A 26,067-nucleotide genomic window follows, 5' to 3' on the forward strand; every position below is an offset into this window, starting at 1 on the left:
AGCGGACACCCAGTCTGTGTTTGATCTCTCCAATGCAGAGGAGACCGCATTGGGAGCAGCAAATGCAGTAGACTAAACTGAGGGAAGTGCAAGTGAAGTGCTGCTTCACCTGAAAGGAATGTTTGGGCCCTTGGACGGGTGAGGAGAAGGGAAGTAAAGGGGCAACTGTTGCACCTTCTGCGGTTGTATGGGAAGGTGCCATAGGTGGGGGCTATGGTGTAGGGGATGATGGAGGAGTGGACCAGGGTGTCCTGGAGGGAACAGTCCCTATGGAATGCTGACAGGGGGTTTGAAGGGAAGATCTGTTTGGTGGTGGCATCATGCTAGATTTGGCGGAGTAGGCAGAAACTAAAAATCTGGTGTCATTTTAATAATCTGGTTGACAAGGTGGGGCAGCGTACTGACCCAGATACTGCTTCAATGAGCTTCAGTTACTGTGCCAGTGAAACCAGTTCAATGTGACCTTGTTACCAGCTCAGTGAGGTCTGTTTACCGGTTCATTAGGAGGTGAGGTCTAGTTACTGGTTCAGTGAAGACTGATTACCAGTTCAGTGAGATCTGGTTACGGGTCCATCAAGAAATTCTTACAGGTTTGGTGAGGCCTGGTTACTGGTTCCGTGAAGATGGTTAATGGTTCAGTATGGACTGGTTACCAGTTCATTGAGATCTGGTTATGGGTCCGTCGAGATATTCTTATGGTTTGGAGAGGCCTGGTTAGGGGTTCAGTGGTTCGGTGAGTTCTGGTTACAGGCTCAGTGACGCCTGGTTACAGGTTCAGTGAGATCTGGTTACGGGCTTGGTGACACCTGGTTATGGGCTCAGTGATGCCTGGTTACGGGTTCAGGAAGGACTGGTTAGGGGTTCGGTGATGCCTGGTTACTGGTTCAGTGAGGCCTGCTTACGGGAATTGATGCCCAGTTACGGGCCTGGTGAGGTCTCATTAAGTGGTCAGGGAGGCTTGGTAATGGGTTTAGGGAGGCCTGGTTATTGGTTCAGTGAGTTCTGGTTACGGGCTCAGCGACACCTGGTTACAGGTTCAGTGAGATCTGGTTACCAGTTCAGTGAGGCCAGGTTACTGGCTCAATGACACCTGGTTACGGGCTCTGTGAGGCCTGGTTATGGATTCAGGGAGGACTGGTTATGAGAATGTGAAGCCTGGTTACTGGTTCGGTGAGGCCTGGTTACTGCTTCGGTGAGGCCCGGTTACAGGTTCGGTGAGGCCTGGTTACAGGTTCAGTTAGGTTTGGTTTAAACCCTGCAGTCACATAAATGGACTTCACATCCCATCAAACAACAGCAAACACTTTTATTCATATAGCACATTAACGTAATGGGACATCCCAAGGACTTCACAGGAACATTATAAAACAAAATGAGTCATATTAGGAGATATGAGATCAGGTGACCAAAATCTTGGTCAAAGAGATAGGTTTCAAGAAGTGTCTTAAAGGAGGTAGAGGTGCAGAGAGACTGAGTGAGGAAATTCCAGAGCGTAGGCTCCAGGCAGCTGAAGACATTGTCAACAACGATGGAGCGATTTAAATCGGTGAAGCACAAAAGGCCAGAATTGAAGGGGCACAGATATCTCAGGGGTTTCCAGGAACTGTTGGAAATTACAAGGGTAGGGAGGGGTATGGTCATGGATGGATTTGAAAATAATCATTTTAGAATAAAGATGTTGCTTGACCTGGAACAATGTAGGCCAGGGGTAATAGGGGCATGGGACATGTTGCAAGTTAAGATAAGGGAAGCAGAGTTTTGGATGTCCTCAAGTTTAGGGAGGGTAGAACATGGGAGGCCAGCCAGGATTATGTTGGAATAGTCAAGATTGGAGGTACCAAAAGCATGGATGAGAGTTTCAGCAGCAGCTGAGCTGGTACTGGGCTGGAGCAGGGCCAAGTTACAGAGGTGGAAATAAGCTGTCTTGGTGATGGGGTCATTATGTGTTCAGAGGGTCATCTCAGGGTCAAATGTTACACCAAGGTGGCAAAGAGACTGGTTCAGGAATGGACTTGGCAGCTGGGGAACGGAGATTGGAGTCGAGAATGAAAACAATGGCTAGAATTTTCCAGCCCTGTTGGCATCGGATGTCACTAAATTTGGGGGTTGCCTCTTCTCTGTTTTCAGGACCATCTGTGGTTTGGAGCAGTCCTGGTCTGTAGTTAGGAAGCAGGCTGTGCTCTGGTGCGATTTAAACATGATGCTCGGAGTGAGGAAGCATTGAGGTCACGGCATTGTCGGCCAATCCAAGCCTGCCCACCAGCAATCCGGCGTGTTTCCCATGAACGCATCATTAACGAGGCAGGACACACTGGGAATGGGACAATACGACGTAGAAATCTGCCATTGCAGCCAGCGGGTAAAACATCCTTTTCCTGCCCACTACCACACTTTGTGCAAATCTGAGATGATTCTGCCCTACGGCTTCAGTCTTCTCAATATTTAACTGGGGGAAATTTCTGCTCATTTAGTACTGGATTTCAGATAATTTAATAACAGTGGAGGACTCAAGAGAGATGACGGTGAGGTAGAGCTAGGCATTGTCAGCATACATTTGAAAACTAATGTTGTGCTTCTGGATAATGTCGCCAATAGGCAGAATGTAGATGAGAAATAGGAGGGACCCGAGGGTAGATCCTTGGGGAACACCAGAGGGAACAGTGTGGAAGCAAGAAGAGAAGCCATTGCAAGTGATTCTTTGGCTATGATTAGAAAGATGAGAATGAAACTAGGTGGGAGCAGACACACCTGGCTGGACAGCAGTGAAGGGGCTTTGGCCAAATGTGTGAAAGGTTGCAGACAAATTGAGGGGGACAAGGAGGGATAGTTTACCTTTGGCAGAGGCAGGTAAAAGGTTGAAGCAGCATTTCCTGGGTTCTTTGCTCTTTATCAGGGCAAATGTAATGCAACACAAAGCTGAACAGCCTAGTTTGGATTCATCATAGAGATGTTAAACATTGACCTCACAATAAACCACCGAGCCAAGGCTAAGGCTTTAAGCAGCCAGTTTATTTAATATTAAACAGGTAACACAATAACATTCAGTACAAGGAGTATGTTTGCAGTCAGCGCTCTCTGTTCGGGTTAAAATAAAACCACAACCTTTGCAATAGCACTTGGCATAAAACTGATGCTCAAAACACTCACTTCTCAGAGTAAAAATGTTCCCACACAATCCCTTCTGGACACAGACTCAACTCAAACACTCACCCTCAAACACACACACATCCTCACTCACACACACACACCCTCACTCACACACACTTACCTCCCCACTCTCATTCACACACCCTCACACTCACACTCGTTCACTCTCCACCTTCACATTCACTCACACACATGCCCACGCCCTCACACACATGCCATCATGCCCTCACCCTCATGCCCTCGCCCTGACACACAGGCCCTCACGCATACGCCCTCATGCACTCACAAATGCCCTCACACTCACACACATGCCCTCACACTCACACACATGCCCTCACCCTCACGCCCTCATCCTCATGCCCTCACACACGTGCCGGTGCCCTCACACACATGCCCTCACTCATACCCTCACCCTCACACTCATGCTCTCACCCTCACACTCACGCCCTCACACAATCACACCCTCACACACTCACGCCCTCACACACTCACGCCCTCACCCTCATGCACTCTCACCCTAATGCCCTCGCCCTCACGCTCATGCCCATGCCCTCGCGCTCACGCCCTCACACTCACACACATGCCCTCACACTCACCCTTTTAAAAAATAAACTGGAATTAAAAGTCTAATGATGACCATGAAAACATTGTCGATTGTTGGAAAAACACATCGGGTTCACTAATGTCCTTTATGGTAGGAAATCTGTTGTCCTTACATGTGACTTCAGACCCACAGCAAGTGGTTGACTCTTAAATGCCCTCTGAACAAGAGCAATTAGAGCTGGGCAATAAATGCTGGCCTTGCTAGTGACACCCACATCCCATGAATGAATTTTCAAAAAATCACTCACAGTCTCATACTCACAAATACCCTCACATACATCCTCACATTCACCCTCACCCTCACACACCCTCCCACTCACAAACACTCACACCCCCACTCTCACTCACACTCACCGACCCTCATACATCCGTACATACACCTTCATACTCACTCACACACCCTCACACTCACACACCCTCACTCAATCACTTACCTTCACACTCAATCAATCACTCACCCTCACACTCAATCACTCACCCTCACACTCGATCACTCACCCTCACACTCGATCACTCACCCTCACACTCGATCACTCACCCTCACACTCGATCTCCTCAAACTCACTCTTCACACTCACACATCCTCTCACACACTCACACACAACCTCTCACATACACCTTCACACACACACACAGCCTCATGCATTCTCCCTCACATATACACTTATGCACACACTCACATGCCCTCACACTCACACACCCTCCTCACACACACACACCTTCATACACCCTCGCACACACCCTCACACGCACCCTTATTCACACCCTCACACACACCTTCATACACTCTCACACGCTCTCTAATTCACACCCTCACACACACACACCTTCATACACCCTCACATGCACCCTTATCCACACCCTCACAGGCAGCCTTACACACACCCTCACACACACCTTCATACACCCCCACACACACCTTCATACACCCTCACATACACCCTCACACACACCCTCACAAACCTTCATACACCCTCACACATACACTCACACACCTTCATACACCCTCACACAGACTCAGACAGTCCATCCATCTCAAAAATCCTGGCTCGCTCCGACCTGACTTCTCAGAGATGTGAACCTGAGTATGATCCCAATCTCAAACCTGTCCCTGACTCTTATCACAACCCCAGCATTTGAGCAACATCTTTACTCTACCCTAAGGCCAGACTCTAACCCCTATTCCTGGGCAACTGACCATCACATAGCTCTAACCTGTCAACCTGACCCTCAACCTTTATTGTCTGACGTCAGTTCCTGGCCCACCTTACACAGATACAAACCCAAACCCCGCCCACTCAGACACAGCCCTGCCCATTCAGACAGTCCCACCCACTGAGACACAGCCCTGCCCACGGAGAGACACCCACTCACGAAAACCCCACCCACTCCCAGACACAACCCACAAACAGTTCAAAGGAATTAAGTTACATATCTGGCATGTCCTATTTGAACTTTGGAACAGGCTCAAGGGACTGAATGGCCTCCTGTTCCATGGTAAAAGGTGAGAGGCCTGATGTGTGGGAGCGGGTCTGGGCTGTCTGGGGGGGAGGTGGCTGTCGTGTGGGGGCGGGTCTGGGCTGTCCGTGGGGGGGGATATGGTTGGTGTGTGGGGAGAGTCTGGACTGCCCGGGGGGGATGTGGTTGGTGTGTGGGAAGAGTCTGGGCTGTCCGGGGGGGATGTGGTTGGTGTGTGGGGAGAGTCTGGGTGTCCGGGGTGGGGATGTGGCTGGTGTGTGGGGAAAGTCTGGGCTGTCCCGGGGGGATGTGGTTGGTGTGTGGGGAGAGTCTGGGCTGAACGCGGGTGATGTGGTTGGTGTGTGGGGAGAGTCTGGGCTGTCCGGGGGGGATGTGGTTGGTGTGTGGGGAGAGTCTGGGTGTCCGGGGTGGGGATGTGGCTGGTGTGTGGGGAAAGTCTGGGCTGTCCCGGGGGGATGTGGTTGGTGTGTGGGGAGAGTCTGGGCTGAACGCGGGTGATGTGGTTGGTGTGTGGGGAGAGTCTGGGCTGTCCGGTGGGGGGGGATGTGGTTGGTGTGTGGGGAGAGTCTGGGCTGTCCGGGGGGGGGGATGTAGTTGGTGTGTGGGGAGAGTCTGGGCTGTCCGGGGGAATGTGGTTGGTGTGTGGGGAGAGTCTGGGCTGTCCGGTGGGGGGGGGATGTGGTTGGTGTGTGGGGAGAGTCTGGGCTGTCCGGGGGAATGTGGTTGGTGTGTGGGGAGAGTCTGGGCTGTCGGGGGGCGGGGTGTGTGCCCAGTGTGTGTGTCTGGGCTTAGCAGAGTTTCTTTATGGGGGAGGATATGTCAGTTTTATTAATGGAAGCGATGCAGTCTTGTGGGACAAAGGGTGCCATGAACAGAATCTGATGATCAGTGGTGTCTGGAATGTTTACCTTCTCCTCGTTCTCCGTTTCTCGGTGATAGAAATAGTTAAAATTGGAGACAATAACGGACACGGGGAGTGCGATGGTCAACACCCCCCGCGATGGCGCACAGGGAGCCAACCATTTTGCCCCCGATGGTTACAGGGCACATGTCTCCATACCCACTGTTGTCATGGTCACTACTGCCCACCAGAAGGCATCAGGGATGCTGGAGAACTGGGTTTCGGGCTCGTCCACCTCAGCAAAGTAGACAGCGTTGGAGAAGAGAATGACTCCGATGAACAGGAAGAAAATTAGGAGACCCAGTTCCCTCATCCTGGCCTTCAGGGTCTGCCCTAGGATCTGCAGCCCTTTGGACTGACTGGACAGCTTGAAGATCCGAAAGACCCTGACCAAGTGGATGACCCTCAGGATGGTCAGGGACATGGCCTGCTGCCCTTGCTGCTGCCCATTGCCCACTTGTTCCTGCTGCTCAGCCAGCTCACTAATGAGAGTTACAAAGTAAGGGATGATGGAAATCACATCGATTATATTCATGATATCCCTGCAGAAGTCTGGTTTACTGGGACCTGACCACAGACCTGACCAGCAGCTCAAAAGAAAACCAGAGCATGCACAAAGTCTCAATGAGAAAGAAAGGGTCGGTGAAGAGGTTGGCACTGGCATTGCTGAGTGTCGGGTTGACGGAACGGCTGGGGATGCCCAGGTCAGAACATTTCCTAAACGCAGTGTCTGCAGGCAGAAGATGATGATAGAGATGATGATGACAAAGAGAGAGACCGAGCCACTCCCGGAGCTGCTCCTGAACTCTCTGGGTATTCAAGCAGTAGCCACAGCTGCCTGAGGTGCTCATGTATAGGGAGTTGAACCTCCATCTCCTCTTCATCGCTGAACTGCTCCATGGCATCAGAACACAGCTAATAGAAGATGATCTCATCCATAAAGACATCCAGGGGCACATTGGCAGGTCTCCGAATCTTACACACCGACTGATAGTAATAGAGGATCCCATCAAAACTTGACCGGTTCCCGTCAAAGAAATACTGGTTGGTGAGGGGGTCAAAGTAAGGCAGACAGTGAAGGGGATCCCCAGCAAGATTTCTGGAAACTGGGCCAGCATCTTCTGCACCTCATGCCGCCCATATTGGTGATAACTCTGTGACTGCCCTTCTCCTCCATCAGCTTGTCAGCCTTGCACTCCTGCTCCCACACTGGCTGTTTCAACAGATTTTCGGGAGACTCCTCACACCCCATTCGGCTTCTCCATGTGCAAAACAGGCTTGTACAGTTGACCTGGGGTTTAGACCAACTCTCCAGTGGTATGTCACTGCCAACATCTTCAAAACTCACCAGTGCCCACTCCATCTCATGCTTGGACCTCATGGAGCCCTTGGGTTCAGAGTGCACACATTCTCGATGAGCTGGGGAGAAACCACACCAGCATTATGATACATCAAGCAAGGAATGGTCAACAGATTAGGACACAACTGCTGATAGGGTGAGAAGCGAGAGTGAAAATAGGGTAGAATGGATGAGAGAGTGGGAGAATAGGGAGAATGAGGAGAGAGGGTGGAGTGAGGAAGGAGGAAAAAGAATCCAGGAAATAGTCAGTTGGAGTGCGGGGAGTGCACAGAGATTGAGAGGCTGAGGAGAGTCAGGAAGGAGAGAGAGAGAGAGGACAAAGGTCAGAGAGTTAGAAGGCAGGAGGAGAACCGCAGAACATTAGAAATAGGAGCAGCAGGCCATCATTTGGCCTCATTCAATATGATCATGGCTGATCTTCCACCACAATTCCGCTTTCCCATCTGCTCCCTTCAAATCCCAACAATTTGTCTATCCCAGCCTTAAATATATTCAATCATGGAGCATCCACAACCCCCTGGGGTAGAGAATTCCAAAGATTCACAACTCTTTGAGTGAAGTAACTTTTCCTTATCTCAGTCCTAAATGATTGCCCCCTTATCCTGAGACTGTGCCCCCATGTTTTAGATTCCCCAACCGGAAGAAACAATCTCTCAGTTTCCACCCTATCAAATTCCCTCAGAATTTTATAGATTTCAATGAGATCTTCCCTCATTCTTCTAAACTCCAGAGAATATAAGCCCAATTTACTCAGCCACTCATCATGGGACAAACTCCTCATCCCAAGGACCAATCTAGTGAACCTTCACAGTACTGCCTCCAATGCAAGTATGTCCTTCCTTAAATGTGGAGACCAAAATTGCACATAGTATTCCAGATGTGGTCTCATCAAAACCCTGTATAATTTGAAGCAAGACTTTTTTATTCCTGTATGCCAATCCTCTTGCAATAAAGGTCAACATGCCATTCGCCTTCCTAATTGTTTGCTGCACCTGCATGCTAACTCTGTGTTCCTTGTACGAGCACACCCAAGTCTCTTTGAATATCAACATTTAAAAGGTTCACACTTTTAAAAAGTATTCTGCTTTTCTATTCTTATTACCAAAGGGAACCGCCTTGCCATTCCACACCTTATACTCCATCTGCCACCTTGTTGCTCAGTCACCACCTGTCTATCTCTTTGCTGCTTCTCTTTGTGTCCTCCTCACAGCTTACGTTCCTACATAGGAGGAGGAGGAGACTAAGAGAGGGAATGGGATGGGTGGAGAGGGGGCATAAAACAGAAAGGGTATGACAGAGGAACAGCAAGAGGTAAAGACAGGAGGACTGAGGGGAGAGAGGGTGTGGGACAGAGAATGGGTGTGGTGGGAGAGAACAGCTGTGAGGGGAGAGAGAGTGTAAGGGGAGAGAAAGGATGAGAGGGAGGGTGTGGGGGAGAGAGTGGGTGTGGAGGGAGAGAGAGGCTGTGAGGGACAAAATAGGGTGTGGGGGAGTGAGAGTGTGAGGAGAGAGAAAGAGAGTGAGGAGAGAAAGGATATGAGGGGAGTGAGAGAGTGTGAGGGGAAATAGGGGTGTGAGGGGTGAGAGAAGGCGTAAAGGGAAAGAGAAGGTGTGAGGGAAGAGATGGATAGTGAGGGGAGACAGAATGTGTGAGGGGAGTGAGAGTGTGAGAGGGATTGTGAGCGGAGAGAGGGGTATATGAGGGGAGAGAGTGAGGGTGAGGGAGAGAGAGTGTGAGGGGAGAGAGTGAGTGGGAGGGAAGAGAGGAAGTATGAGAAGAGAGAATGTGAGGGGAGAGAAAAGTGGTGAGGAAAGAGAGTGTGAGAAGGATTGTGAGGGGAGAGAGGGAGTATGAGGAGAGAGAGGGTGTGTGAGGGGAGAGAGAGTGTGAGGGGAGAGAGAGGGTGTGGGGAGTGTCATGCTGAGCAGACTTGGGAGTATAAGCTGTTCTGGAAAGTCTCCCACCTGTACTGAACATAGCCTCCCACCTGTACTGGACACGGCCCCTCACCTGTTCTGGACATAGTCTCCCATCTGTACAGGACACAGCCTTTCAGCTTTACTGGACATAATCTCCCACCTGTGCCGGGCATAGTCTCCCACCTGTACTGGACACAGCCTCTCAGCTGTACTGGACATAGTCCCCCACCTGTACTGGGCATAGACTCCCACCTGTACTGGACACAGCCTCTCAGCTGTACTGGACATAGTCCCCCACCTGTACTGGGCATAGACTCCCACCTGTACTGGACACAACCTCTCAGCTGTACTAGACATGGACTCCCACCTACACTGGATGCGGTCTCCCACCTGTACTGGACACAGTCCCTTACCTGTTCTGGACATAGTCTCCCACCTGTAATGGACATAGTCTCCCATCTGTACTGGATGCAGTCTCACAGGTTCTGTTTACACAGTCTCTCACCTCTACTGGACAAAGTCTGTCATGTGTACTGGACAGAGTCTGTCATGTGTGCTGGACAGAGACTCTCATGTGTACTGGACAGAGTCTGTCATGTGTATTGGACAGAGTCTGTCATGTATATTGGACACAGCCTCTCAGCTCTACTGGACAGCATCTCTCACCTGTAATGGACACAGTCCCGCTCCTGTACTGGACGCAGTCTCGCAGTCTCTCTTCTGTACTGGACAGAGTCTGTCACCTACACTGGACATAGTCTCTCACCTGTACTGGACACAGTCTCTCGGCTCTACTGGACAGAGTCTCACACCTGTAATGGACACAGTCCCTTTCCTGTACTGGACAAGTCTCTCTTCTGCACTGGGCAAGTCTCTCTTCTGTACAGGACACGGTTCCTCACCTGTGCTAAACACAGTCTCTCAACTGTACTGGGCACAGTCTCTCAACTAGACTAAAGAGAGTCTCTCAACTGTACTGGACGCAGCCTATCAGCTGTACTGGACAGAGTCTCTCATTGTACTGGACACAGCCCTCTCCTGTCCTGGACATAGCCCTCTCCTATACCGGACACAGTCTCTCACCTGCACTGGACACAGTCTTTCAACTGTACTAGATATAGTCTCTCATCTGTACTGGATACAGTCTCTAAACTGTAGAGGACATAGTCCTTACCTGTCATGCAATCAGACTCTCACCTGTTCTGGGCAGCATCTCTCAACTCTACCGGACAAAGTCTCACACGTTTCATTTACAGTTTCCCACCTTTACTGGACACAGTCTCCAACTGTACTGGACACAGACTCTCACCTGTACTGGGCACATTCTCTCACCTATTGTTGTCACAGTCTCTCACCTGTTGTGGACACATTCTCTCGCCTTGTACTGGACAGTCTCTCACCTGTAATGGACACAGGCTCCCTCCTGCACTGGACACAGTCTCTCTTCTCTACTGGATAAGCGCCTCCCCTGTATTGACACAGTCTCTCACCTGTACTGGAAACAGTCTCTCACGAATTGTGGACACAACCTCTCATCTCTACTGGACACAGTCTCTCACCTGTACTGGACACAGCCTCTTACCAGTCCTTGCCACAGTCTTTCACCTATTGTGGACACAATCTCTCATCTCTACTGGACACTGTCTCTCACTATTATTGGGCAATATCTTCCTCCTGTACTGGACGCAGTCCCTCACCTACACTGGACGCAGTCCCTCACCTACACTGGACGCAGTCCCTCACCTACACTGGACATAGTCTCTCACCTGTACTGGACAGAGTCTCTCACCTGTCATGGACACAGTCCCGCTCCTGTACTGGACAAGTCTCTCTTCTGTACAGGACACGGTCCCTCTCCTGTACTGGGCAAGACTCTCTTCTGTGCAGGATACAGTTCCTCACCTGTGCTAAATACAGTCTCTCAACTATACTGGACACAGTCTCTCACATCTACTGGACACAGTCTACATCTGGACTGGATATTGTAAGTCACCTCTACTGATTCAGTCTCCCACCTGTATTGGACTTTGTATCTGATCTGTACTGGACATATCCTGTCACTTGTAGTGGACACAATCTGAAACATGCAATTGATGTAGTCTCTCAACTTGCTTTGACACTATCTCTCCCCTGTAATGGACACAGTTTATCACCTATACTGGACACCATTTCTCACCTGTTGTGGAAAAAAGTCTCTCACCTCTACTGGACATATTCTCTCGCCTGTACTGGACACATCTCTCACCTGTAATGGACACAGCCTCACTCCTGCACTGGACACCGTCTCCCTTCTCTACTGAATACAGCCCCTCCCCTGTATTGACATAGTCTCTCACATATACTGGACACAGCCCCTCACTCTTCCTTGCCACAGTCTCTCACGTATTGTGGACACAACCTCTCATCTCTACTGGACACTGTCTCTCATCATTATTGGGCACCATCTTCCTCCTGTACTGGACGCAGTCTATCACCTACGCTGGACATAGTTTCTCACCTGTACTGCACAGAGTCTCTCACCTGTACTGGAAATAGCCTCTCAGCTCTACTGGACAGAGTCTCTCACCTGTCATGGACACAGTCCCACTCCTGTACCGGACAAGTCTCTCTTCCACACAGGACACGGTCCCTCTCCTGTACTGGGCAAGTCTCTCTTCTGTACAGGACACAGTTCCTCACCTGTGCTAAACACAGTCTCTCAACTACACTGGACACAGTCTCTCACATCTACTGGACACAGTCTACATCTGGACTGGATATTGTAAGTCACCTCTACTGGATTCAATCTCCCACCTGTATTGGACATGGTATCTGACCTGTACTGGACATATCCTGTTACTTGTACCGGACACAATCTGAAATGTGCAATTGATGTAGTCTCTCAACTTTCATTGACACTGTCTCTCCCCTGTAATGGACTCAGTTTATTGCCTGTACTGGACACCATCTCTCACCTGTTGTGGAAAAAAGTCTCTCACCTCTACTGGGCACATTTTCTCAGTCTCTCACCTGTACTGGAAAGAGTCTATCAACTGTATTGGACACAGCCTCTCGGTTCTACCAGACAGAGTCTCTCACCTGTAATGGACACAGTCCCTCTCCTGTACTGGACAAGTCTCTCTTCTGTACAGGACAAAGTTCCTCACTTGTGCTAAACACAGTCTCTCAAATGTACTGGACACAGTCTCTCACCTCCACTGGACACAGTCTACAACTGGACTGGATATTGTAAGTCACCTCTACTGGACACAGTCTACCATCTGTATTGACCTGTACTGGACATATCCTGTCACTTGTAGTGGCAACAATTTGAAATGTGCAATTGATGTAGTCTCTCAACTTTCATTGATGCTGTCTCTCCCCTGTAATGGACTCAGTTTATCGACTGTACTGCACACCATCTCTTACCTGTTGTGGAAAAAATCTCTCACCTCTACTGGGCACATTCTCTCAGTCTCTCACCTGTACTGGACTCAGTCTTCCACCTGGACTGGACATAACCTGTCGCCTGTACTACACACAATCTATCACCTGAACTAGATATAATCTCTCACCTTTCATTGACACTGTCTCTCCCCTGTAATCAACACAGTCTCTCCCCTGTACTGGACACAGTCCTCACTGCATCTAGACACAGGTTCTCACCTGCTGTGGACACAATTTCTCACCAGTACTGGGCACAGTCACTCACCACTTCTAGACACAGTCTTTCAAATGTACTGGACAGATTCTCTTGTCCTGGACACAGTCTCCCATGTCTACTGGACATAGTCTCTCACCTGTACTGGACACAGTCTCACACCTGTATGGGATACATTCTCTCAACTGCGGTTGACAGTCTCTCGCCTCTACTGGACTCAGTCTCCCATCTGTACCAGGTGCAGTCTCGAACGTGTATTGGACATATTCTCTCACGTGTGCTGGACATTCTGACATCTGCACTGGACATAATCTGTTGAATTTCAGTGACACTGTCTCTCCCCTGTAATGGACACAGTCTTTCACGTGTACAGGACACATTCCCTTCCCTGTACAGGACACAGTGTCTTCCCTGTAATGGACACAGTCTCGCCCCTGTACTGGACACAGTCTGTCCGCTCTTGTGGACAGATTCTCACACCTCTTGTGGACAAATTCTCTCACCTGTTGTGGACAGATTCTCTCACCTGTTGTGGGCAGTGCCTCTCACCCGTACTACACACAGTCTCTCATCTCTACTGGACAATGTGTCTCCCCTATTGTTGATGCCAGCTCTCAGCTACACTGGTATAAGGCTCTCATCTGTACTTGACACAGTCTCTGTCCGATACTGAACACAGTCTCTCACCTGTATTGGACGCAATCTCTCACCTGTATTGGAGGCAGTCTCTCACCTGCATTGGACGCAGTCTCTCGCCTGTACTGAGCACAGACCCTAACCTCTAGTGGGCACTTTCACTCATCTGTATTAGAACACAGTCTCTCATCTATACAGGACAGAGCCTCTCACCTGGTGTGGACTCAATCTCTCATCTCTTTGGACACGGTCTCTCACCTGTACTGGACACGGTCTCTCACCTGTACTGGACACGGTCTCTCACCTGTACTGGACACGGTCTCTCACCTGTACTGGACACAGTCTCTCACCTGTACAGGACACAGTCTCTCAACCGGTGTGGACACAATCTCTCGTCTCTTTGGGGACAGTTTCTCACTCCTACTGGACACAGACTCTCATCTGTACTGGACACAGACTCTCATCTGTACTGGACATAGTCTCTCACCTGTACTGGACACAGTCTCTCACCTGTACTGGACACAGTCTCTCACCTGTACTGGATGCAACCTTTCATCTGTCATTGACACAGTCTCTCAAGTGTACCAGAAAAAGCCTCTCACCTGTACTGGACATATTCTGTCACCTGTACTGGACACAGTCTACATCAGGACTGGATATTGTAAGTCATCTCTACTGGACTCAGTCTACCACCTGTATTGGACACGGTCTCTGACCCGTATTGGACATATCCTGTCACTTATAGTGGAAACAGTCTGAAATCTGCATTTGATGTAGTCTCTCAACTTTCATTGACACTGTCTCCCCACTGTAATGGACTCAGTTTATCACCTGTACTGGACACCATCTCTCACTTGTTGTGGAAAAAAGTCTCTCACCTCTACTGGGCACATTCTCTCAGTCTCTCACCTGCACTGGACTCAGTGTTCCACCTGGACTGGATATAAACTGTCACATGTACTAGATACAATCTATCACCTGCACTGGATATAATCTCTCGCCTTTCATTGACACTGTTTCTCCCCTGTAATGAATACAGTCTGTCCCCTGTACTGGACAGAGTCTTCACTGCATCTAGACACAGGTTCTCACCTGCTGTGGACACAGTTTCTCACCGGTACTGGACACAGTCACTCATCACTTCTAGACACAGTCTTTAAACTGTACTGGACAGTCTTTCTTGTCCTGGACACAGTCTCCCATGTCTACTGGACATAATCTCTCACCTGTACTGGACACAGTCTCACACCTGTATGGGATACATTCTCTGAACTGTGGTTGACAGTCTCTCACCTCTACTGGAATCAGTCTCCCACCTGTACCAGGCACAATCTCTAACATGTTTTGGACATATTGGGTCACGCGTACTGGACGGTCAGTCATCTGCACTGGACTGAGTCTGTCAAATTTCATTGAGACTGTCTCTCCCCTGTAATGGACACAGCCTCTCACCTGTACTGGACACAGTCTCTCACCTGGTGTGGACTCAATCTCTCGTCTCTTTGGGCACAGTTTCTCACTCCTACTTGACACAGTCTCTCACCTGTGTTGGACACAGTCTCTCACCTGTACTGGACACAGTCTTTCACCTATACTGGTCACAGTCTCTTACCCATCCTTGCCACAGTCTCTCACCTAATTGGATACAACCTCTCATCTCTACTGGACACTGTCTCTCACCATTATTGGGCAATATCTTCCTCCTGTACTGGACGCAGTCTATCACCTACGCTGGACACAGTCCTTCAAGTACACTGGAAATAGTCTATCACCTGTACTGGACAGAGTCTCTCACCTGTACTGGACACAGCCTCTCAGCTCTACTGGACAGAGTCTCTCACCTGTCATGGACACAGTTCCGCTCCTGTACTGGACAAGTCTCTCTTCTGTACAGGACACGGTCCCTCACTTGTGCTAAACAGTCTCTCAGCTTTACCGGACACTATCTCACATCTGCTGGACACAGTCTACGTCTGGACTGGATATTGTAAGTCACCTCTATGGATTCAGGCTCCCACCTGTATTGGACTTGGTATCTGATCTGTACTAGACATCCTGTCACTTGTAGTGGACACAATCTGAAACGTGCAATTGATGTAGTCTCTCAACTTGCATTGACACTATCTCTCCCCTGTAATGGCAACAGTTTATTGCCTATGCTGGAAACCATCTCTCACCTGTTGTGGAAAATTCTCTCATCTCTACTGCACACATTCTCTCGACTGTACTGGACACATTCTCTAACCTGTAATGGAAACAGCCTCACTCCTGCACTAGACACAGTCTCTCTTCTCTATTGGATACAGCCCCTCCCCTGTATTAACACAGTCTCTCACCTGTACTGGACACAGCCTCTCACCCGTCCTTGCCACAGTCTCTGACCTATTGTGGACACAACCTCTCATCTCTACTGGACACTGTCTCACATCATTATTGGACACCATCTTCCTCCTGTACTGGACGCAGTCTATCACCTACACTGGACATAGGTTCTCACCTGTACTGGACAGAGTCTCTCACCTGTACTGGAATTAGCCTCTCAGCTCTACTGGACAGAGTCTCTCACCTGTCATGGACACAGTCCCACTCCTGTACTGGACAAGTCTCTCTTCCACACAGGACACGGTCCCTCTCCTGTACTGGGCAAGTCTCTCTTCTGTACAGGACACAGTTCCTCACCTGTGCTAAACACAGTCTCTCACATCTACTGGACACAGTCTACATCTGGACTGGATATTGTAAGTCACCTCTACTGATTCAGTCTCCCACCTGTATTGGTCTTGGTATCTGATCTGTACTGGACATATCCTGTCACTTGTAGTGGACACAATTTGAAACGTGCAATTGATGTAGTCTCTCAACTTTCATTGACAATGTCTCTCCTTTGTAATGGACTCAGTTTATTGCCTGTACTGGACACCATCTCTCACTTGTTGTGGAAAAAAGTCTCTCACCTCTACTGGGCACATTTTCTCAGTCTCTCACCTGTACTGGACTCTGTCTTCTACCGTGACTGGACATTTCCAGTCACATGTACTAGACACAATCTATCACCTGCACTTGATATAATCTCTCACCTTTCATTGACAATGTCTTTCCCATGTAATGAACACAGTCTCTCCCCTGTACTGGACAGAGTCTTCACTGCATCTAGACACAGGTTCTCACCCGATGTGGACGCAGTTTCTCACCTGTACTGGGCACAGTCACTCACCACTTCTAGACACAGTCTTTAAACTGTACTGGACAGTCTTTCTAGTCCTGGACACAGTCTCCCATGTCTACTGGACGTAGTCTCGAACCTGTACTGGACACAGTCTCACACCTGTATGGGATAAATTCTCTCAACTGTGGTTGACAGTCTCTCACCTCTACTGGTCTCAGTCTCCCATCTGTATCAGGTACAGTCTCTAACCTGTATTGGACATATTCTGTCACGTGTACTGGACAATCTGTCATCTGCACTGGGCATAGTCTGTCAAATTTTATTGACACATTCTCTTCCCTGTACAGGACACAATCTCTTCCCTGTACAGGACTCAGTGTCTTCACTGTACCGGAGACAGTCTATCCCTTGTACTGGACACAGTCTGTCCGCTCTTGTGGACAGATTCTCACACCTGTTGTGGACACATTCTCTCACCTGTTGTGGACAGATTCTCCCACCTGTTGAGGGCCGTGTCTCTCACCTGTACTATTCATAGTCTCTCATCTCTACTGGACAATGTCTTTCCCCTATTGTTGACGTCAGCTCTCAACTACACTGGTATAAGGCTCTCACCTGTACTGGACACAGTCTCTGTCCGATACTGAACACAGTCTCTCATCTGTATTGGACATAGTCTCTCACCTGTATTGGACGCAGTCTCTCACCTGTACTGGAGACAGTCTCTCACTTGTACAGGACACAGTCTCTTCGCTGTACAGGACAAAGTCTCTTCCCTGTACTGGACACAGTCTCGTCTCTGTACTGGATACAGTCTGTCCGCTCTTGTGGACAGATACTCACACCTGTTGTGGACAGATTCTCTCACCTGTTGTGGACAGATTCTCTCACCTGTTGTGGACAGATTCTCTCACCTGTTGTGGGTAGTGTCTCTCACCTTTACTATACACAGTCTCTCATCTCTACTGGACAATGTGTCTCCCCTATTGTTGACACAACCTCTCACCTACACTGGTATAAGGCTCTCATCTGTACTGGACACAGTCTCTGTCCAATACTGAAGACAGTCTCTCACCTGTATTGGACACAGTCTCTCACCTGTATTGGACGCAGTCTCTCACCTGTATTGGACGCAGTCTCTCACCTGTATTGGACGCAGTCTCTCACCTGTATTGGACGCAGTCTCTCACCTGTACTGGACGCAGTCTCTCACCTGTACTGGACGCAGTCTCTCACCTGTACTGGACGCAGTCTCTCACCTGTACTGGACACAGTCTCTCACCTGTACTGGACACAGTCTCTCACCTGTACTGAGCACAGTCCCTAAGCTCTAGAGGGCTCTTTCTCTCATCTGTATTGGACAATGCCTCTCATCTGTACAGGACACATCTCTTACCTGATGTGGACACAATCTCTCCTCTCTTTGGGCACAGTTTCTCACTCCTACCAGACATGGTCTCTCACCTGTACTGGACACAGTCTCTCACCTGTACAGGACACATTCTCTCACCTGGTGTGGACACAATCGCTCCCCTCTTTGGGCACAGGTTCTCACTCCTACCGGACACGGTCTCTCACCTGTACTGGACACATTCTCTCACCTGTACAGGACATATTCTCTCAGCTGGTGTGGACACAATCTCTCGTCTCTTTGGGGACAGTATCTCACTCCTACTGGACACAGTCTCTCACCTGTACTGGACACAGTCTCTCACCTGTACTGGACACAGTCTCTCACCTGTACTGGACGCAGTCTCTCACCTGTACTGGACGCAGTCTCTCACCTGTACTGGATGCAGTCTCTCACCTGCATTGGCCGCAGTCTCTCACCTGTACTGAGCACAGTCCCTAACCTCTAGTGAGCAATTTCTCTCATCTGTATTGGACACAGTCTCACATCTGTACAGGACACAGTCTCTCACCTTGTGTGGACAAAATCTCTCGTCTCTTTGGGCAGAGTTTCTCATTACTACCGGACACGGTCTCTCAGCTGTACTGGACACAGTCTCTCACCTGTACTGGACACAGTCTCTCACCTGTACTGGACACAGTCTCTCACCTGTACCGGACACAGTCTCTCACCTGTACTGGATGCAACCTTTCATCTGCCATTGACACAGTCTCTCAAGTGTACCAGAAAAAGCCTCTCACCTGTACTGGACATATTCCGTCACCTGTATTGAGCACAGTCTATCGACTGGACGGTGCACAGTTTCTCACCTGCTTCTGGACACCATCTTTCACGTGTACTAGTCACAGTCTCCCTCCTGCACTGGATACAGTCTCTCTTCTCTACTGGATAGAGCCCCTCTCCTGTATTGACACAGCCTCTCACCCGTCCTTTCCACAGTCTCTCGCCTATTGTGGACACAACCTCTCATCTCTACTGGACACTGTCTCACATCATTATTGGACACCATCTTCCTCCTGTACTGGATGCAGTCTATCACCTACGCTGGATACAGTCCCTCACCTACACTGCACATAGTCTCTCGCCTGTACTGGACAGAGTCTCTCACCTGTACTGGAAATAGCCTCTCATCTCTACTGGACAGATTCTCTCACCTGTCATGTACTGGACAAGTCTCTCTTCAGCACAGGACACGGTCCCTCTCCTGTACTGGGCAAGTCTCTCTTATGTACAGGACACAGTTCCTCACCTGTGCTAAACACAGTCTCTCAACTATACTGGACACAGTCTCTCACATCTACTGGACACATCTACATCTGGGCTGGATATTGTAAGTCACCTCTACTGGATTCAGTCTCCCACCCGTATTGGACATGGTATCTGACCTGTACTGGACATATCCTGTCACTTGTAGTGGACACAATCTGAAATGTGCAATTGATGTAGTCTCTCAACTTTCATTGACACTGTCTCTCCCCTGTAATGGACTCAGTTTATCCACTGTACTGGACACCATCTCTCACCTGTTGTGGAAAAAAGTCTCTCACCTCTATTGGGCACATTCTCTCAGTCTCTCACCTGTACTGGACTCAGTCTTCCACCTGGACTGGACATATCCTGTCACATGTACTAGACACAATCTATCACCTGCATTGGATATAATTTCTCACCTTTCATTGACACTGTCTCTCCCCTGTAATGAACACAGTCTCTCCCCTGTAACGGACACAGTCTTCACTGCATCTAGACACAGGTTCTCACCTGATGTAGACACAGGTTCTCACCAGTACTGGGCACAGTCACTCACCAGTTCTGGACACATTCTTTAAAGTGTACTGGACAGTCTCTCTTGTCCTGGACACAGTCTCCCATGTCTACTGGACATAGTCTCTCACCTGTACTGAGACACCTGTATGGGATACATTCTCTCAACTGTGGTTGACAGTCTTTCACCTCTACTGGACTCAGTCTCCCATCTGTACCAGGCACAGTCTGTAACGTGTACTGGACGTTCTGTCATCTGCCCTGGACGTAGTCTGTCAAATTTCATTTGCACTGTCTCTCCCCTCTAATGGACACAGTCTTTTCCCTGTACAGGACACAGTCTCTTCCCTGTACAGGACACAGTGTTTTTAGTGTACCGGAGACAGTCTATCCCCTGTACTGGACACAATCTGTCCTCTCTTGTGGACAGATTCTCAAACCTGTTGTGGACAGATACCCTCACCTGTTGTGGACAGATTCTCCCACCTGTTGAGGGAAGTGTCTCTCACCTGTACCATACACAGTCTCTCAACTCTACTGGACAATGTCTCTCCCCTATTGTTGATGTTGGGTCTCAACTGCACTGATATAAGGCTCTCATCTGTACTGAACTCAGTCTCTGTCCCATACTGAACACAGTCTTTCACCTGCATTGAACGCAGTCTCTCACCTGTATTGGCTGCAGTCTCTCACCTGTACTGAGCACAGTCCCTAACCTCTAGAGGGCTCTTTCTCTCATCTGTATTGGACACAGTCTCTCATCTCTACAGGATACAGTCTCTCACCTGGGGTGGACACAATCTCTTGTCTCTTTGGGCACAGTTTCTCACTCCTACCGGACACGGTCTCTCACCTGTACTGGACACAGTCTCTCACCTGTACAGGACACATTCTCTCAGCTGGTGTGGACACAATCTCTCATCTCTTTGGGGCAGTATCTCACTCCTACTGGACACAGTCTCTCACTAGTACTGGACACAGTCTCTCCCCTGTACTGGACACAGTCTCTCCCCTGTACTGGACACAGTCTCTCACCTGTACTGGATGCAATCTTTCATCTGTCATTGATACAGTCTCTCAAATGTACCAGAAAAAGCCTCTCACCTGTACTAGACATATTCTGTCACCTGTACTGGACATAGTCTATCGCCTGGACTGTGCACAGTCTCTCACCTGCTTCTGGCCACAGTCTCTCACATGTACTAGTCACAGTCTCCCTCCTGCACTGGACACAGTCTCTCTTCTCTACTGGATACAGCCCCTCTCATGTATTGACAAAGTCTCACACCTGTTTTGGAAACAGTCTCTCACCCATTGTGGACACAACCTCTCATCTCTACTGGACACAGTCCCTCACCATTATTGGGCACCATCTTCCTCCTGTACTGGATGCAGTCTATCACCCACAGTGGACACAGTCCCTCAACCACACTGGTTATAGTCTCTCACCTGTACTGGACAGAGTCTCTCACCTGTACAGGACACAGCCTCTCAGCTCTACTGGACAGAGTCTCTCACCTGTCATGGACACAGTCGCACTCCTGTACTGGACAAGTCTCTCTTCTGTACAGGAGACAGTCCCTCTCCTCTACTGGACAATGTCTTTCCCCTATTGTTGACACAACCTCTCACCTACACTGGTATAAGGCTCTCATCTGTACTGGACACAGTCTCTCACCTGTAATAGATGCAGTCTCTCACCAGTACTGGACACAGTCTCTCACATGTATGGGACACAGTCTCTCACCTGGTGTGGACACAATCTCTCGTCTCTTTGGGAACAGTATCTCAGGCCTACTGGACACAGTCTCTCACCTATACTGGACACAGTCTCTCGGCTGTACTGAGCACAGTCCCTAACCTCTAGAGGGCTCTTTCTCTCATCTGTATTGGACAATGTCTCTCATCTGTACAGGACACAGTCTCTTATCTGGCGTGGACACAATCTCTCGTCTCTTTGGGCACAGTTTCTCACTCCTACTGGACCAGACTCTCATCTGTACTGGCCACAGTCTCGCACCTGTACTGGACACAGTCTCTCACCTGTACTGGGTGCAACCTTTCATCTGTCATTGACGCAGTCTCTCAAATGTAACAGAAAAAGCCTCTCACCTGTACTGGAGATATTCTGTCACCTGAACTGGACACAGTCTATCGCCTGGACTGTGCATAGTCTTTCACCTGCTTCTGGCCACAGTCTTTCACGTGTACTAGTCATAGTCTCCCTCCTGCACTGGACACAGTCTCTCTTCTCTACTGGATAGAGCCCCTCCCCTGTATTGACACAGCCTCTTACCCGTCCTTGCCGTGGTCTCTCACGTATTGTGGACACATCCTCTCATCTCTACTGGACACTGTCTCACATCATTATTGGGCACCATCTTCCTCCTGAACTGAACGCAGTCCCTCACCTACGCTGGACACAGTCCCTCACCTACGCTGGACACAGTCCCTCACCTACGCTGGACACAGTCCCTCACCTACGCTGGACACAGTCCCTCACCTACGCTGGACACAGTCCCTCACCTACATGGGACATAGTTTCTCACCTGTACTGGACAGAGTCTCTCACCTGTACTGGAAATAGCCTCTCATCTTTACTGGACAAAGACTCTCACCTGTCATGGACACAGTCCCACTCCTGTACTGGACAAGTCACTCTTCTGTACAGGACACAGTTCCTCACCTGTGCTAAACACAGTCTCTCAACTATACTGGACACAGACTCTCACATCTACTGGACACAGTCTACATCTGGACTGGATATTGTAAGTCACCTCTACTGGATTCAGTCTCCCACCTGTATTGGACATGATATCTGACCATACTGGACATATCCTGGCATTTGTAGTGGACACAATCTGAAATCTGCATTTGATGTAGTCTCTCAACTTTCATTGACACTGTCTCTCCCCTGTACTGGACTCAGTTTATCGCCTGTACTGGATACCATCTCTCACCTGTTGTGGAAAAAGATCTCTCACCTCTGTTGGGCACAGTCTCTCCGTCTCTCACCTGTACTGGACTCAGTCTTCCACCTGGACTGGACATATCCTGTCACATGTACTAGACACAATCTATCACCTGCATTGGATATAATCTCTCACCTTTCATTGACACTGTCTCTCCCCTGTAATGAACACAGTCTCTCCCCTGTATTGGACACAGTCTTCACTGCATCTAGACACAGGTTCTCACCTGATGTGGACACAGTTTCTCACCAGTACTGGGCACAGTCACTCACCAATTCTAGATACGGTCTTTAAACTGTACTGGACAGTCTCTATTGTCCTGGACACAGTCTCCAATGTCTACTGGAAATAGTCTCTCAACTGTACTGGACACAGTCTCACACCTGTATGGGATACATTCTCTCAACTGTGGTTGGCATTCTCTCAACTCTACTGGACTCAGTCTCCCATCTGTACCAGGTACAGTCTCTAACGTGGATTGGACATATTCTGTCAAGTGTACTGGACATTCTGTCATCTGCACTGGACAGAGTCTGTCAAATTTCATTGACCCTGTCTCTCCCCTGTAATGGACACAGTCTTTTCCCTGTACAGGACACAGTGTTTTCACTGTACCGGAGATAGTCTATCCCCTGTACTGGACACAATCTGTCCTCTCTTGTGGACAGATTCTCACGCCTGTTGTGGACAGATTCTCTCACCTGTTGTGGACAGATTCTCTCACCTGTTGTGGACAGATTCTCCCACCTGTTGAGGGCAGTGTCTCTCACCTGTACCATACACTGTCTCTCATCTCTACTGGACAATGTCTCTCCCCTATTGTTGACGCCAGCTCTCAAGTACTCTGGTATAAGGCTCTCATCTGTACTGGACTCAGTCTCTGTCCAATACTGAACACTGTCTCCCATCTGTATTGGCCGCAGTCTCTCACCTGTATTGGATGCAGTCTCTCACCTGCATTGGCTGCAGTCACTCACCTGTCCTGAGCACAGTCCCTATACTCTAGTGGGCACATTCTCTCATCTGTATTGGACACAGTCTCTCATCTGTACAGGACACAGTCTCTCACCTGGTGTGGACACAATCTCTCATCTCTTTGGGGACAGTATCTCACTCCTACTGGACACAGTCTGTGACCTGTACTGGACACAGCCTTTCACCTGTACTGAGCACAGTCCCTAACATCTAGAGGGCTCTTTCTCTCATCTGTATTGGACAATGTCTCTCATCTGTACAGGACACAGTCTCTTACCTGGCGTGGACACAATATTTCGTCTCTTTGGGCACAGTTTCTCATTCCTACTGGACACAGTCTCTCACCTGTACTGGACACAGTCTCTCACCTGTACTCCATGCAACCTTTCATCTGTCATTGACACAGTCTCTCAAATGTAACAGAAAAAGCCTCTCACCTGTACTAGACATATTCTGTCACCTGTACTGGACACAGTCTATTACCTGGACTGTGCACAGTCTCTCACCTGCTTCTGGCCGCAGTCTTTCACGTGTACTAGTCACAGTCTACCTCCTGCACTGGACACAGTCTCTCTTCTCTACTGGATACAGCCCCTCCCCTGTATTGACACAGCCTCTTACCCGTCCTTGCCATGGTCTCTCACGTATTGTGGACACAACCTCTCATCTCTACTGGACACTGTCTCACATCATTATTGGGCACCATCTTCCTCCTGTACTGGACGCAGTCTATCAGCTACGCTGGACACAGTCCCTCACCTACACTGGACATAGTTTCTTGCCGTACTGGACAGAGTCTCTCACCTGTACTGGAAATAGCCTCTCATCTCTACTGGACAAAGTCTCTCACCTATCATGGACACAATCCCACTCCTGTACTGGACAAGTCTCTCTTCTGTACAGGACACAGTTCCTCACCAGTGCTAAACACAGTCTCTCAACTATACTGGACACAGTCTCTCACATCTACTGGACACAGTCTACATCTGGACTGGATATTGTAAGTCACCTCTACTGGATTCAGTCTCCCACCTGTATTGGACATGGTATCTGACCTGTACTGGACATATCCTGTCACTTGTAGAGGACACAACCTGAAATCTGCAATTGATGTAGTCTCTCAACTTTCATTGACACTGTCTCTCCCCTGTAATGGACTCAGTTTATTGCCTGTACTGGACACCATCTCTCACCTGTTGTGGAAAAAAGTCTCTCACCTCTACTGGGCACATTCTCTCAATCTCTCACCTGTACTGGACATAGTCTCTGTCCGATACTGAACACAGTCTCTCACCTGTATTGGAAGCAGTCTTTCACCTGTATTGGATGCAGTCTCTCATCTATATTGGACACAGTCTCTCACCTGTACTGAGCACACTCACTAACCTCTACTGGGCACTTTCTCTCATCTGTATTGGACACAGTCTCTCATCTGTAGTGGACACAATCTCTCTTCTCTTTGGGCACAGTTTCTCACTCCTACTGGACATAGTCTGTCACCTCCACTGGACACAGCCTCTCACCTGTACAGGAAACAGTCTCTCACCTGGTGTCGACCCAATTTCTCGTCTCTTTGGGGACAGTTTCTCACTCCTACCGGACACAGTCTCTCACCTGTGCTGGACACAGTTTCTCATCTCTTTTGGCATAGTTTCTCATTCCTACTGGAACCAATCCCTCACCTGTGCTGGACACAGTCTCTCACCTGTACTGGACACAGTCTTTCACCGATACTGGACACCATCTGTCCTCTGTACTGGGCACAGTCTGTCCACTCTTGTCGACAGATTCTGTCATCTGTTCTGAGCAATGCCTCTCACCTATACTTGGCACAGTCTCCTATGTCTTCTGGACAGAGTCTCTGACCTGTACTGGATAGAGTCCATCACCTGCACTGGACCGAGTCTCTCACCTACGCTGGACAAAGTATCTCCCTTGTACTGGACACCATCTCTCAATTCTTGTGCACACAGTCTCACTCCACTGCAGGGCACAGTCTCTCAACTGGACTAAACACAGTCTCCCAGCTGTACTGGACAGAGTCTCTCACCTGCACTGGACACAGTCTTTCAACTGTATTGGTTACAGACTCT

At 49.2% G+C, this 26,067-nt stretch overlaps 1 pseudogene; it reads right to left on the bottom strand.

Moving 5' to 3' along the window:
• Nucleotides 1–6,017: 6,017 nt before the first annotated feature.
• LOC121282427 overlaps nt 6,018–26,067 on the bottom strand; it is a 47,617-nt pseudogene continuing 27,567 nt past the window's right edge.

Source organism: Carcharodon carcharias, chromosome 9, assembly GCF_017639515.1.
Source record: "Carcharodon carcharias isolate sCarCar2 chromosome 9, sCarCar2.pri, whole genome shotgun sequence".
In the NCBI taxonomy this organism is placed as follows: Eukaryota; Metazoa; Chordata; class Chondrichthyes; order Lamniformes; family Lamnidae; genus Carcharodon; species Carcharodon carcharias.